The following is a 12777-nucleotide window of genomic DNA, read 5'->3' as shown; positions in this document are numbered from 1 at the left end:
GGCACCTGACACAAACACACACACACACACGTACGTACATGTGTGGCACCTGACACACACACGTATGCACACGTGTGGCTCCTGACACACACGCGCGTTGCTCCTGACACACACACATGTACGTACGCGCTCGGCTCCTGACACACACACGTATGTATACGCGCGGCACCTGAAACCTACACGTATGTACGTATACGTGCGGCTCCTGACACCCTCACGCATGTACACGCGTGGCTCCTGGCACACTGGCACACACACACACACACGCGGCACCTGACACATACACGCGTGTACGTACACACATGCACAGCACCTGACATACACACATGTAGGTACGCGCCACCTGACACACACACACACACACACACGTACACGCACGACACCTGACACACACGTACGTACGCGCACGGCACCTGACACACACGTACATACTAGTGATGAGTGGGTTCGGTTCGTCGGAATCCGGACCCCCCGAACTTCACCCATTTTACATGGGTCCGAGGCAGGTTCGAACCTTCCCGCCTTGCTCGGCTAACCCGAGCGCGCCCGAACGTCATCATCCCGCTGTCGGATTCCCGCGAGATTCGGATGTCTGCATTCGTGGAAAGGGGTCCCATGTGTAAACATGGGACCCCTTTCAGTCCGTCTGGTCCGGGTGTTCGGTTTGTTGTTTTGCCAAGTACGTGGAGTTAATCTGGAACCTGGATCAGGTGAGTATAATTATCTTTTATTTTCAGGTACCCGTGGATTCTACTTGGAGAAGAGGACCGACTGCTTCGTGTCAACATAGGTAAGTATGTGTGTGTCGGCAGGTGTGAAATAAAGTTATACTTTCACGGTGTCTGTGTCCTGTTTTTATTTGGGTATTTTTCCCCCAGTAGAACTACAGGTACCAGCGGGCACGTTTTTCTCCCGCATGCTGGTACTTGTGGTTCTCAAAGTACCAGATTGCGGGGGAGGCTTGCTGGGACTTGTAGTACTACTGGAAAAAACAATATTCTTTCAATTTTCTCAAGGCTATCAGCCTCCCATCCGCAGCCCTTGGATGGGGGGGACAGCCTCGGGCTTCACCCCTGGCCCTTGGGTGGCTGGGGGGGGACCCCTTGATTGAAGGGGTCCCCACTCCCCCAGGGTACCCCGGCCAGGGGTGACTAGTTGGATATTTAATGCCACGGCCGCAGGGCACTGTATAAAAGTGACCCCCGGCTGTGGCATTATCTGTCCAGCTAGTGGAGCCCGATGCTGGTGTAAAAATAATGGGGGACCCTACTCTTTTTGTCCCCCGTATTTTTTGCACCAGCACCAGGCGCAGAGCCCGGAGCTGGTTTTAAAAATACGGGGGATCCCCTGTCCGTTTTTCCCCCGGATTTTTAGAACCAGGACCGGATCGAAGAGCCCGAGGCTGGTTATGCTTTGGAGGGGGGACCCCACGCAATTTTTCTTTTCCGGGTTTTTCACATTCCATTTAAAAAAAAAAAATAATAATAATAATCTTTTAAAAAATATATAAATAATACTTGTGCCTCCAAAAAAGACAAACCAAGTACCTAATCCCTTCTAATATAAATAGATATGCTATTACCCCAAAAAAATATTATTTTTTATTAGATTCCGCCTGCAAAGTGTGGCGGATTGAAAATGACGAATTTACTGTTTAAAAGCACTGTTGTCGAATTTACAAACTTCAATTGAATATACTTTTGTTGAATTGCCGCATTTGTACCATTGCAGAAAAGTCGAATTTGTCAAATGTCGAATTTTAAAAAGTCGAATTTTGAAAGGATGCAAGAATAGGCCCCGCCCCCTTCTTCACATCAGCCGTCCCCTTCTACCCCTGTACCTTGCTCTCTCCTGTCTGTGCTCTCTCCCGTCTGTAGGACTAGGCCCCGTCCCCTTCTTACCCTCCAGTGACTGCTCTCTCCTGACAAGTGGACCTGGCCTGCCCCCTACACGCTGCTGGTGTCTTCATTGTTACTTGGTCTGGAGCTCCGTTGGGGAGAGAACTCACGTGAGCTCATTAAGAATGAGGAACTGGGATGTTTTAATTTTATTGTGAGTAGTGTACTGTGGTGATGTAGTATGTTGTATGGGGGGTATAGTGTAACTATGAAGTGCAGCATATGGGAGGGCTATAGCATAGTGATGTAGTGTGGCATATGGGGGGTGGTAGCGCATAGGCGTGCGTACAGGGGGTGCCTGGTGCGCACAGGCACTCCCTAATGTCCAGCACCGCTGCACGATACGCTTGCTGTGGCACAGTGATCGCTGAGTGTGTGATCGGTGGAGCCTAGCCTGTAGCTCATTTCCATACCTCCCACCACCGCTGCGCCCGCCCCCCCTCTGCCTGCTGCTAATACTATGCTGAGTGCATTCGTCGGCGGCCTCACTGGGGGGACTGGTGTCACCTTGCAATGTGACGTGGTGATGTCCGCCTATGCTCTCCTCCCGCCCACCCGTGCTTTCCTCCCGCTGCGGTCTCTCAGTCCTAGTGTGCCGCGGCTGCCACACCACTGGCAGTGTTCCTCTAGGGGGGACTGGGAGCCGCCGGCAGACACATTCTGCTGAGACTTACTTGTCAGTGCGGGTTCCGGATGGCAGGCGGCGGGTGGGAGGGCAGACGGGGAGCAGGTGTCACAAGGAGTGTGTGGGTAACTAAATCACAATACTTCCGCTCAACGTGGCACTGCTGGTCCTTCATCTCCCATGTCTCTTCACCAGGTGGCGGGCGGCCCGGAAATTAAGTGATGTGTTGTGCAGCAGTCAGTGTGAAGTGACTGTGAGTAACACTGATGGTGCTGATGATGCTGCTGCAGAATCGGGAAGCAATTAATTCATAAATATAATGTACTCAGTGTATTATACATACATAAACATGTACATACGTGTATTTGTGTATACATGTATATACATGAGTGTGTGTGCATATATATATATATATATACAGCCAGTTCCCAGGAACAAAAGTCCTCCCCCGCTTCCGCTAAGTCCACAGCATGACGCTGGGGCTCCACTGGTGGAGCCAGGTGCGGTGGGGGCCCGTCTCAAGTGCTTCAGCAATCAGTGGGCTTGCTCACAGGTGGATCCCTGGATTCTACAAGTAGTGTCTCAGGGATTCAAGCTGGAATTCGAGACGTCTCCCCCTCGCCGTTTCCTAAAATCTGCCTTGCCAACATCTCCCTTGGACAGGGAGGCTGTGATAGAGGCAAATTCACAAGCTGTATTTGCAGCAGGTGATAGTCAAGGTACCCCTCCTTCAACAAGGAAGGGGTTACTATTCCACAATGTTTGTGGTACCGAAACCGGACGGTTCGGTGAGACCCATTTTAAATCTTTGAACACGTATATAAAACAGTTCAAGTTCAAGATGACCCTTAGTTCGCATTAAACACCCCCACCCTCCTTCGGTGTGGGGCTCATGTTGGCAATGCCCCAGCCCCTGAAGCATTCAAGCTGATTTCTTGCAGCAGCTGGGTACTGTAACAGCTCCAGAGCTGCTCTGTGAGGCAAGTAAAAGGGTGTGGGCCCTGCAGCACTACCTGTAGTTTGCATTGTGTGTTGGAAGGAACAAAGTAAGCAGACGGGAGAAGTCAGGATAGTGCGCAAGGGCATAGAAGGGAGCGGCTCAAGAAAAGAGAAGTGGAAACAGACAGCAAACTAGGCTGGAGAGAGACCTGAGACAAAGAGATCTGAATTATACGAGAGACGGCCAGGGGAAACACAAATTATGCAGTCAAGTTTCCCACATTTGGGGAAATCACAGGGGCAGCACACCCAGAGTGCAATGGGTGAGCCTTGCCCTGGGAGAAGCACCTACATGATCATAGTATCTCACCTGGCAGGTAAGTAGGAGTTGGGCTAGAGCTGGGGAGGGTCGCTGCTCGGGTACCCCCCTGTCAAGTGAAGGAGATCCAACTGAGGCAGCACAAGGGAACTCTCGAAAGAGGAACAAGGCTAGAGGAAGATCTGAGACAAAGAAATCTGATTTTTACCAGAGTTGACCAGAAGAAAGCACAAACACAGTCCCCCACTACCACAAATAATGCAGTCAAGTTTCCCACATTTGGGGAAATCACAGGGGCAGCACACCCAGAGTGCAATGGGTGAGCCTTGCCCTGGGCGAAGCACCTTCCTGATCATAGTTTCTCACCTGGCAGGTAAGTAGGAGTTGAGCTAGAGCTGGGGAGGGTCGCTGCTCGGGCACCCCCCTGTCAAGTGAAGGAGATCCAACTGAGGCAGCACAAGGGAACTCTCGAAAGAAGAACAAGGCTAGAGGAAGATCTGAGACAAAGAAATCTGACTTTTACCAGAGCTGACCAGAGGAAAGCACAAACACAGTCCCCCTCTACCACAAATAATGCAGTCGAGTTTCCCACATTTGGGGAAATCACAGGGGTCATCATACCCAGAATGCAATGAATGAACCTCACCCTGGGAGAACAATCTTCATGACCATGATATCTCCTATGCAAAATAAGTATGATTTGGGATAGGGCTGGGGAGGGCCGCTGCTCAGGCACATCTCTGTCAAGTAAAGGCGATTCAACTGAGGCAGCACAAGGGAACTCTCATCTGGGGACAACAACTGCTGGGAGAACACATATTTTCAGATGAACATGGGAGGGCAGAAGGCTGCCTAATACTGAAGCACCCCCAAACAACAAACCAAATGCAACAACTAGTACAAGCATTCCTGGGGGAAGGCCTGCAGCAGATGGATTTGCATATGGTGATGTCATCCAAGCAGTGGGTCAAAGTTGGCTTCAACCCTCGTCTGCATATGAAAAGAAAAAAGGGATGTGCAGGACATGGCGTCCTTTTGTGGCGCTTGGATGACCCTTAATTCGCATTAAACATCTCCACCCTCCTTCGGTGTGGGGCTCATGTTGGCTATTCCCCAGCCCCTGAAGCATTCAAGATGATTTCTTGCAGCAGCTGGGCACTGTAACAGCTCCAGAGCTGTTCTGTAAAGCATGTAAAAGGGTGTGGGCCCTGCAGCACTACCTGTAGTATGCATTGTGCATTGGAAGGCACAAAGTAAGCAGACGGGAGAGGTCAGGATAGTGCGCAAGGGCATAGAAGGGAGCGGCTCAAGAAAAGAGAAGTGGAAACAGACAGCAAACTAGGCTGGAGAAAGACCTGGGACAAAGAGATCTGAATTATACGAGAGCCGACCAGAGGAAACACAAATTATGCAGTCAAGTTTCCCACATTTGGGGAAATCGCAGGAGCAGCACACCCAGAGTGCAATGGGTGAGCCTTGCCCTGGGAGAAGCACCTTCCTGATCATAGTATCTCACCTGGCAGGTAAGTAGGAGTTGGGCTAGAGCTGGGGAGGGTCGCTGCTCGGGCACCCCCCTGTCAAGTGAAGGAGATCCAACTGAGGCAGCACAAGGGAACTCTCGAAAGAAGAACAAGGCTAGAGGAAGATCTGAGCCAAAGAAATCTGACTTTTACCAGAGCTGAGCAGAGGAAAGCACAAACACAGTCCCCCACTACCACAAATAATGCAGTCGAGTTTCCCACATTTGGGGAAATCACAGGGGTCAGCATACCCAGAATGCAATGAATGAACCTCACCCTGGGAGAACAATCTTCATGACCATGGTATCTCCTATGCAAAATAAGTATGATTTGGGATAGGGCTGGGGAGGGCCGCTGCTCAGGCACATCTCTGTCAAGTAAAGGAGATTCAACTGAGGCAGCACAAGGGAACTCTCATCTGGGGACAACAACTGCAGGGAGAACACATATTTTCAGATGAACATGGGAGGGCAGAAGGCTGCCTAATACTGAAGCACCCCCAAACAACAAACCAAATGCAACAACTAGTGCAAGCATTCCTGGGGGAAGGCCTGCAGCAGATTGATTTGCATATGGTAATGCCATCCAAGCAGTGGGTCAAAGTTGGCTTCAACCCTCGTCTGCATATGAAAAGAGAAAAGGGGCGTGCAGGGCATGGCGGCCTTTTGCGGCGCTTGGGTGACCCTTAGTTCGCATTAAACATCTCCACCCTCCTTCGGTGTGGGGCTCATGTTGGCTATTCCCCAGCCCCTGAAGCATTCAAGATGATTTCTTGCAGCAGCTGGGCACTGTAACAGCTCCAGAGCTGTTCTGTAAAGCATGTAAAAGGGTGTGGGCCCTGCAGCACTACCTGTAGTATGCATTGTGCATTGGAAGGCACAAAGTAAGCAGACGGGAGAGGTCAGGATAGTGCGCAAGGGCATAGAAGGGAGCGGCTCAAGAAAAGAGAAGTGGAAACAGACAGCAAACTAGGCTGGAGAAAGACCTGGGACAAAGAGATCTGAATTATACGAGAGCCGACCAGAGGAAACACAAATTATGCAGTCAAGTTTCCCACATTTGGGGAAATCGCAGGAGCAGCACACCCAGAGTGCAATGGGTGAGCCTTGCCCTGGGAGAAGCACCTTCCTGATCATAGTATCTCACCTGGCAGGTAAGTAGGAGTTGGGCTAGAGCTGGGGAGGGTCGCTGCTCGGGCACCCCCCTGTCAAGTGAAGGAGATCCAACTGAGGCAGCACAAGGGAACTCTCGAAAGAAGAACAAGGCTAGAGGAAGATCTGAGCCAAAGAAATCTGACTTTTACCAGAGCTGAGCAGAGGAAAGCACAAACACAGTCCCCCACTACCACAAATAATGCAGTCGAGTTTCCCACATTTGGGGAAATCACAGGGGTCAGCATACCCAGAATGCAATGAATGAACCTCACCCTGGGAGAACAATCTTCATGACCATGGTATCTCCTATGCAAAATAAGTATGATTTGGGATAGGGCTGGGGAGGGCCGCTGCTCAGGCACATCTCTGTCAAGTAAAGGAGATTCAACTGAGGCAGCACAAGGGAACTCTCATCTGGGGACAACAACTGCAGGGAGAACACATATTTTCAGATGAACATGGGAGGGCAGAAGGCTGCCTAATACTGAAGCACCCCCAAACAACAAACCAAATGCAACAACTAGTGCAAGCATTCCTGGGGGAAGGCCTGCAGCAGATTGATTTGCATATGGTAATGCCATCCAAGCAGTGGGTCAAAGTTGGCTTCAACCCTCGTCTGCATATGAAAAGAGAAAAGGGGCGTGCAGGGCATGGCGGCCTTTTGCGGCGCTTGGGTGACCCTTAGTTCGCATTAAACATCTCCACCCTCCTTCGGTGTGGGGCTCATGTTGGCAATGCCCCAGCCCCTGAAGCATTCAAGCTGATTTCTTGCAGCAGCTGGGTACTGTAACAGCTCCAGAGCTGCTCTGTGAGGCAAGTAAAAGGGTGTGGGCCCTGCAGCACTACCTGTAGTTTGCATTGTGTGTTGGAAGGCACAAAGTAAGCAGACGGGAGAAGTCAGGATAGTGCGCAAGGGCATAGAAGGGAGCGGCTCAAGAAAAGAGAAGTGGAAACAGACAGCAAACTAGGCTGGAGAGAGACCTGAGACAAAGAGATCTGAATTATACGAGAGCCGACCAGGGGAAACACAAATTATGCAGTCAAGTTTCCCACATTTGGGGAAATCACAGGGGCAGCACACCCAGAGTGCAATGGGTGAGCCTTGCCCTGGGAGAAGCACCTACATGATCATAGTATCTCACCTGGCAGGTAAGTAGGAGTTGGGCTAGAGCTGGGGAGGGTCGCTGCTCGGGTACCCCCCTGTCAAGTGAAGGAGATCCAACTGAGGCAGCACAAGGGAACTCTCGAAAGAAGAACAAGGCTAGAGGAAGATCTGAGACAAAGAAATCTGATTTTTACCAGAGTTGACCAGAAGAAAGCACAAACACAGTCCCCCACTACCACAAATAATGCAGTCGAGTTTCCCACATTTGGGGAAATCACAGGGGTCAGCATACCCAGAATGCAATGAATGAACCTCACCCTGGGAGAACAATCTTCATGACCATGGTATCTCCTATGCAAAATAAGTATGATTTGGGATAGGGCTGGGGAGGGCCGCTGCTCAGGCACATCTCTGTCAAGTAAAGGAGATTCAACTGAGGCAGCACAAGGGAACTCTCATCTGGGGACAACAACTGCAGGGAGAACACATATTTTCAGATGAACATGGGAGGGCAGAAGGCTGCATAATACTGAAGCACCCCCAAACAACAAACCAAATGCAACAACTAGTGCAAGCATTCCTGGGGGAAGGCCTGCAGCAGATTGATTTGCATATGGTAATGCCATCCAAGCAGTGGGTCAAAGTTGGCTTCAACCCTCGTCTGCATATGAAAAGAGAAAAGGGGCGTGCAGGGCATGGCGGCCTTTTGCGGCGCTTGGGTGACCCTTAGTTCACATTAAACATCTCCACCCTCCTTCGGTGTGGGGCTCATGTTGGCAATGCCCCAGCCCCTGAAGCATTCAAGCTGATTTCTTGCAGCAGCTGGGTACTGTAACAGCTCCAGAGCTGCTCTGTGAGGCAAGTAAAAGGGTGTGGGCCCTGCAGCACTACCTGTAGTTTGCATTGTGTGTTGGAAGGCACAAAGTAAGCAGACGGGAGAAGTCAGGATAGTGCGCAAGGGCATAGAAGGGAGCGGCTCAAGAAAAGAGAAGTGGAAACAGACAGCAAACTAGGCTGGAGAGAGACCTGAGACAAAGAGATCTGAATTATACGAGAGACGACCAGGGGAAACACAAATTATGCAGTCAAGTTTCCCACATTTGGGGAAATCACAGGGGCAGCACACCCAGAGTGCAATGGGTGAGCCTTGCCCTGGGAGAAGCACCTACATGATCATAGTTTCTCACCTGGCAGGTAAGTAGGAGTTGGGCTAGAGCTGGGGAGGGTCGCTGCTCGGGTACCCCCCTGTCAAGTGAAGGAGATCCAACTGAGGCAGCACAAGGGAACTCTCGAAAGAGGAACAAGGCTAGAGGAAGATCTGAGACAAAGAAATCTGACTTTTACCAGAGCTGAGCAGAGGAAAGCACAAACACAGTCCCCCACTACCACAAATAATGCAGTCGAGTTTCCCACATTTGGGGAAATCACAGGGGTCAGCATACCCAGAATGCAATGAATGAACCTCACCCTGGGAGAACAATCTTCATGACCATGGTATCTCCTATGCAAAATAAGTATGATTTGGGATAGGGCTGGGGAGGGCCGCTGCTCAGGCACATCTCTGTCAAGTAAAGGAGATTCAACTGAGGCAGCACAAGGGAACTCTCATCTGGGGACAACAACTGCAGGGAGAACACATATTTTCAGATGAACATGGGAGGGCAGAAGGCTGCATAATACTGAAGCACCCCCAAACAACAAACCAAATGCAACAACTAGTGCAAGCATTCCTGGGGGAAGGCCTGCAGCAGATTGATTTGCATATGGTAATGCCATCCAAGCAGTGGGTCAAAGTTGGCTTCAACCCTCGTCTGCATATGAAAAGAGAAAAGGGGCGTGCAGGGCATGGCGGCCTTTTGCGGCGCTTGGGTGACCCTTAGTTCACATTAAACATCTCCACCCTCCTTCGGTGTGGGGCTCATGTTGGCAATGCCCCAGCCCCTGAAGCATTCAAGCTGATTTCTTGCAGCAGCTGGGTACTGTAACAGCTCCAGAGCTGCTCTGTGAGGCAAGTAAAAGGGTGTGGGCCCTGCAGCACTACCTGTAGTTTGCATTGTGTGTTGGAAGGCACAAAGTAAGCAGACGGGAGAAGTCAGGATAGTGCGCAAGGGCATAGAAGGGAGCGGCTCAAGAAAAGAGAAGTGGAAACAGACAGCAAACTAGGCTGGAGAGAGACCTGAGACAAAGAGATCTGAATTATACGAGAGACGACCAGGGGAAACACAAATTATGCAGTCAAGTTTCCCACATTTGGGGAAATCACAGGGGCAGCACACCCAGAGTGCAATGGGTGAGCCTTGCCCTGGGAGAAGCACCTACATGATCATAGTTTCTCACCTGGCAGGTAAGTAGGAGTTGGGCTAGAGCTGGGGAGGGTCGCTGCTCGGGTACCCCCCTGTCAAGTGAAGGAGATCCAACTGAGGCAGCACAAGGGAACTCTCGAAAGAGGAACAAGGCTAGAGGAAGATCTGAGACAAAGAAATCTGATTTTTACCAGAGTTGACCAGAAGAAAGCACAAACACAGTCCCCCACTACCACAAATAATGCAGTCGAGTTTCCCACATTTGGGGAAATCACAGGGGTCAGCATACCCAGAATGCAATGAATGAACCTCACCCTGGGAGAACAATCTTCATGACCATGGTATCTCCTATGCAAAATAAGTATGATTTGGGATAGGGCTGGGGAGGGCCGCTGCTCAGGCACATCTCTGTCAAGTAAAGGAGATTCAACTGAGGCAGCACAAGGGAACTCTCATCTGGGGACAACAACTGCAGGGAGAACACATATTTTCAGATGAACATGGGAGGGCAGAAGGCTGCCTAATACTGAAGCACCCCCAAACAACAAACCAAATGCAACAACTAGTGCAAGCATTCCTGGGGGAAGGCCTGCAGCAGATGGATTTGCATATGGTGATGTCATCCAAGCAGTGGGTCAAAGTTGGCTTCAACCCTCGTCTGCATATGAAAAGAAAAAAGGGATGTGCAGGGCATGGTGTCCTTTTGTGGCGCTTGGATGACCCCTCCTTCGGTGTGGGGCTCATGTTGGCTATGCCCCAGCCCCTGAAGCATTCAAGATGATTTCTTGCAGCAGCTGGGCACTGTAACAGCTCCAGAGTTGCTCTGTAAAGCATGTAAAAGGGTGTGGGCCCTGCAGCACTACCTGTAGTATGCATTGTGCGTTGGAAGGCACAAAGTAAGCAGACGGGAGAGGTCAGGATAGTGCGCAACTGCATAGAAGGGAGCGGCTCAAGAAAAGAGAAGTGGAAACAGACAGCAAACTAGGCTGGAGAAAGACCTGAGACAAAGAGATCTGAATTATATGAAAGCCGACCAGAGAAAACACAAATTATGCAGTCAAGTGTCCCACATTTGGGGAAATCGCAGGAGCAGCACACCCAGAGTGCAATGGGTGAGCCTTGCCCTGGGAGAAGCACCTTCCTGATCATAGTATCTCACCTGGCAGGTAAATAGGAGTTGGGCTAGAGCTGGGGAGGGTCGCTGCTCGTGCACCCCCCTGTCAAGTGAAGGAGATCCAACTGAGGCAGCACAAGGGAACTCTCGAAAGAAGAACAAGGTTAGAGGAAGATCTGAGACAAAGAAATCTGACTTTTACCAGAGCTGACCAGAGGAAAGCACAAACACAGTCCCCCACTACCACAAATAATGCAGTCGAGTTTCCCACATTTGGGGAAATCACAGGGGTCAGCATACCCAGAATGCAATGAATGAACCTCACCCTGGGAGAACAATCTTCATGACCATGGTATCTCCTATGCAAAATAAGTATGATTTGAGATAGGGCTGGGGAGGGCCGCTGCTCAGGCACATCTCTGTCAAGTAAAGGAGATTCAACTGAGGCAGCACAAGGGAACTCTCATCTGGGGACAACAACTGCAGGGAGAACACATATTTTCAGATGAACATGGGAGGGCAGAAGGCTGCCTAATACTGAAGCACCCCCAAACAACAAACCAAATGCAACAACTAGTGCAAGCATTCCTGGGGGAAGGCCTGCAGCAGATTGATTTGCATATGGTAATGCCATCCAAGCAGTGGGTCAAAGTTGGCTTCAACCCTCGTCTGCATATGAAAAGAGAAAAGGGGCGTGCAGGGCATGGCGGCCTTTTGCGGCGCTTGGATGACCCCTAGTTCGCATTAAACACCTCCACCCTCCTTCGGTGTGGGACTCATGTTGGCTATGCCCCAGCCCCTGAAGCATTCAAGCTGATTTCTTGCAGCAGCTGGGCACTGTAACAGCCCCAGAGCTGCTCTGTAAGGCAAGTAAAAGGGTGTGGGCCCTGCAGTACTACCTGTAGTTTGCATTGTGCATTGGAAAGCACAAAGTAAGCAGACGGGAGAAGTCAGGATAGTGCGCAAGGGCATAGAAGGGAGCGGCTCAAGAAAAGAGAAGTGGAAACAGACAGCAAACTAGGCTGGAGAGAGACCTGAGACAAAGAGATCTGAATTATACGAGAGCCGACCAGGGGAAACACAAATTATGCAGTCAAGTTTCCCACATTTGGGGAAATCGCAGGAGCAGCACACCCAGAGTGCAATGGGTGAGCCTTGCCCTGGGAGAAGCACCTTCATGATCATAGTATCTCACCTGGCAGGTAAGTAGGAGTTGGGCTAGAGCTGGGGAGGGTTGCTGCTCGGGTACCCCCCTGTCAAGTGAAGGAGATCCAACTGAGGCAGCGCAAGGGAACTCTAGAAAAAAGAACAAGGCTAGAGGAAGATCTGAGACAAAGAAATCTGACTTTTACCAGAGCTGACCAGAGGAAAGCACAAACACAGTCCCCCACTACCACAAATAATGCAGTCGAGTTTCCCACATTTGGGGAAATCATAGGGGTCAGCATACCCAGAATGCAATGAATGAACCTCACCCTGGGAGAACAATCTTCATGACCATGGTATCTCCTATGCAAAATAAGTATGATTTGGGATAGAGCTGGGGAGGGCCGCTGCTCAGGCACATCTCTGTCAAGTAAAGGAGATTCAACTGAGGCAGCACAAGGGAACTCTCATCTGGGGACAACAACTGCAGGGAGAACACATATTTTCAGATGAACATGGGAGGGCAAAAGGGTGCCTAATACTGAAGCACCCCCAAACAACAAACCAAATGCAACAACTAGTGCAAGCATTCCTGGGGGAAGGCCTGCAGCAGATGGATTTGCATATGGTGATGTCATCCAAGCAGTGGGTCAA

The 12777-nt window shown here is 50.6% G+C and overlaps 16 non-coding genes and 1 pseudogene across 16 annotated transcripts; all 17 read right to left on the bottom strand.

Moving 5' to 3' along the window:
* Positions 1-3705: 3705 nt before the first annotated feature.
* LOC135000858 (U1 spliceosomal RNA) lies at positions 3706-3847 on the bottom strand (annotated as a pseudogene).
* Positions 3848-3999: 152 nt separating this feature from the next.
* Positions 4000-4162, bottom strand: LOC135000849 (U1 spliceosomal RNA). The gene has a single exon (XR_010202592.1). It is a non-coding gene; the product is annotated as a U1 spliceosomal RNA (small nuclear RNA).
* Positions 4163-4314: 152 nt separating this feature from the next.
* Positions 4315-4478, bottom strand: LOC135000848 (U1 spliceosomal RNA). Its single transcript, XR_010202591.1, has one exon. It is a non-coding gene; the product is annotated as a U1 spliceosomal RNA (small nuclear RNA).
* A 671-nt stretch (positions 4479-5149) lies between these two features.
* Positions 5150-5312, bottom strand: LOC135000851 (U1 spliceosomal RNA). The gene has a single exon (XR_010202594.1). It is a non-coding gene; the product is annotated as a U1 spliceosomal RNA (small nuclear RNA).
* A 152-nt stretch (positions 5313-5464) lies between these two features.
* LOC135000843 (U1 spliceosomal RNA) lies at positions 5465-5628 on the bottom strand. The gene has a single exon (XR_010202586.1). It is a non-coding gene; the product is annotated as a U1 spliceosomal RNA (small nuclear RNA).
* A 671-nt stretch (positions 5629-6299) lies between these two features.
* Positions 6300-6462, bottom strand: LOC135000850 (U1 spliceosomal RNA). Its single transcript, XR_010202593.1, has one exon. It is a non-coding gene; the product is annotated as a U1 spliceosomal RNA (small nuclear RNA).
* Positions 6463-6614: 152 nt separating this feature from the next.
* Positions 6615-6778, bottom strand: LOC135000842 (U1 spliceosomal RNA). Its single transcript, XR_010202585.1, has one exon. It is a non-coding gene; the product is annotated as a U1 spliceosomal RNA (small nuclear RNA).
* A 671-nt stretch (positions 6779-7449) lies between these two features.
* LOC135000855 (U1 spliceosomal RNA) lies at positions 7450-7612 on the bottom strand. The gene has a single exon (XR_010202598.1). It is a non-coding gene; the product is annotated as a U1 spliceosomal RNA (small nuclear RNA).
* A 152-nt stretch (positions 7613-7764) lies between these two features.
* LOC135000847 (U1 spliceosomal RNA) lies at positions 7765-7928 on the bottom strand. Its single transcript, XR_010202590.1, has one exon. It is a non-coding gene; the product is annotated as a U1 spliceosomal RNA (small nuclear RNA).
* A 671-nt stretch (positions 7929-8599) lies between these two features.
* On the bottom strand, positions 8600-8762 carry LOC135000857 (U1 spliceosomal RNA). The gene has a single exon (XR_010202600.1). It is a non-coding gene; the product is annotated as a U1 spliceosomal RNA (small nuclear RNA).
* Positions 8763-8914: 152 nt separating this feature from the next.
* LOC135000841 (U1 spliceosomal RNA) lies at positions 8915-9078 on the bottom strand. The gene has a single exon (XR_010202584.1). It is a non-coding gene; the product is annotated as a U1 spliceosomal RNA (small nuclear RNA).
* Positions 9079-9749: 671 nt separating this feature from the next.
* On the bottom strand, positions 9750-9912 carry LOC135000856 (U1 spliceosomal RNA). The gene has a single exon (XR_010202599.1). It is a non-coding gene; the product is annotated as a U1 spliceosomal RNA (small nuclear RNA).
* Positions 9913-10064: 152 nt separating this feature from the next.
* On the bottom strand, positions 10065-10228 carry LOC135000846 (U1 spliceosomal RNA). The gene has a single exon (XR_010202589.1). It is a non-coding gene; the product is annotated as a U1 spliceosomal RNA (small nuclear RNA).
* A 646-nt stretch (positions 10229-10874) lies between these two features.
* LOC135000854 (U1 spliceosomal RNA) lies at positions 10875-11037 on the bottom strand. The gene has a single exon (XR_010202597.1). It is a non-coding gene; the product is annotated as a U1 spliceosomal RNA (small nuclear RNA).
* A 152-nt stretch (positions 11038-11189) lies between these two features.
* On the bottom strand, positions 11190-11353 carry LOC135000859 (U1 spliceosomal RNA). The gene has a single exon (XR_010202601.1). It is a non-coding gene; the product is annotated as a U1 spliceosomal RNA (small nuclear RNA).
* Positions 11354-12024: 671 nt separating this feature from the next.
* On the bottom strand, positions 12025-12187 carry LOC135000852 (U1 spliceosomal RNA). The gene has a single exon (XR_010202595.1). It is a non-coding gene; the product is annotated as a U1 spliceosomal RNA (small nuclear RNA).
* A 152-nt stretch (positions 12188-12339) lies between these two features.
* LOC135000844 (U1 spliceosomal RNA) lies at positions 12340-12503 on the bottom strand. The gene has a single exon (XR_010202587.1). It is a non-coding gene; the product is annotated as a U1 spliceosomal RNA (small nuclear RNA).
* Positions 12504-12777: the final 274 nt, after the last annotated feature.

Source organism: Pseudophryne corroboree, unplaced genomic scaffold (genome assembly GCF_028390025.1).
Source record: "Pseudophryne corroboree isolate aPseCor3 unplaced genomic scaffold, aPseCor3.hap2 scaffold_1579, whole genome shotgun sequence".
NCBI classification, from domain to species: domain Eukaryota; kingdom Metazoa; phylum Chordata; class Amphibia; order Anura; family Myobatrachidae; genus Pseudophryne; species Pseudophryne corroboree.
This window is presented reverse-complemented; position numbering and strand designations above follow the sequence as displayed.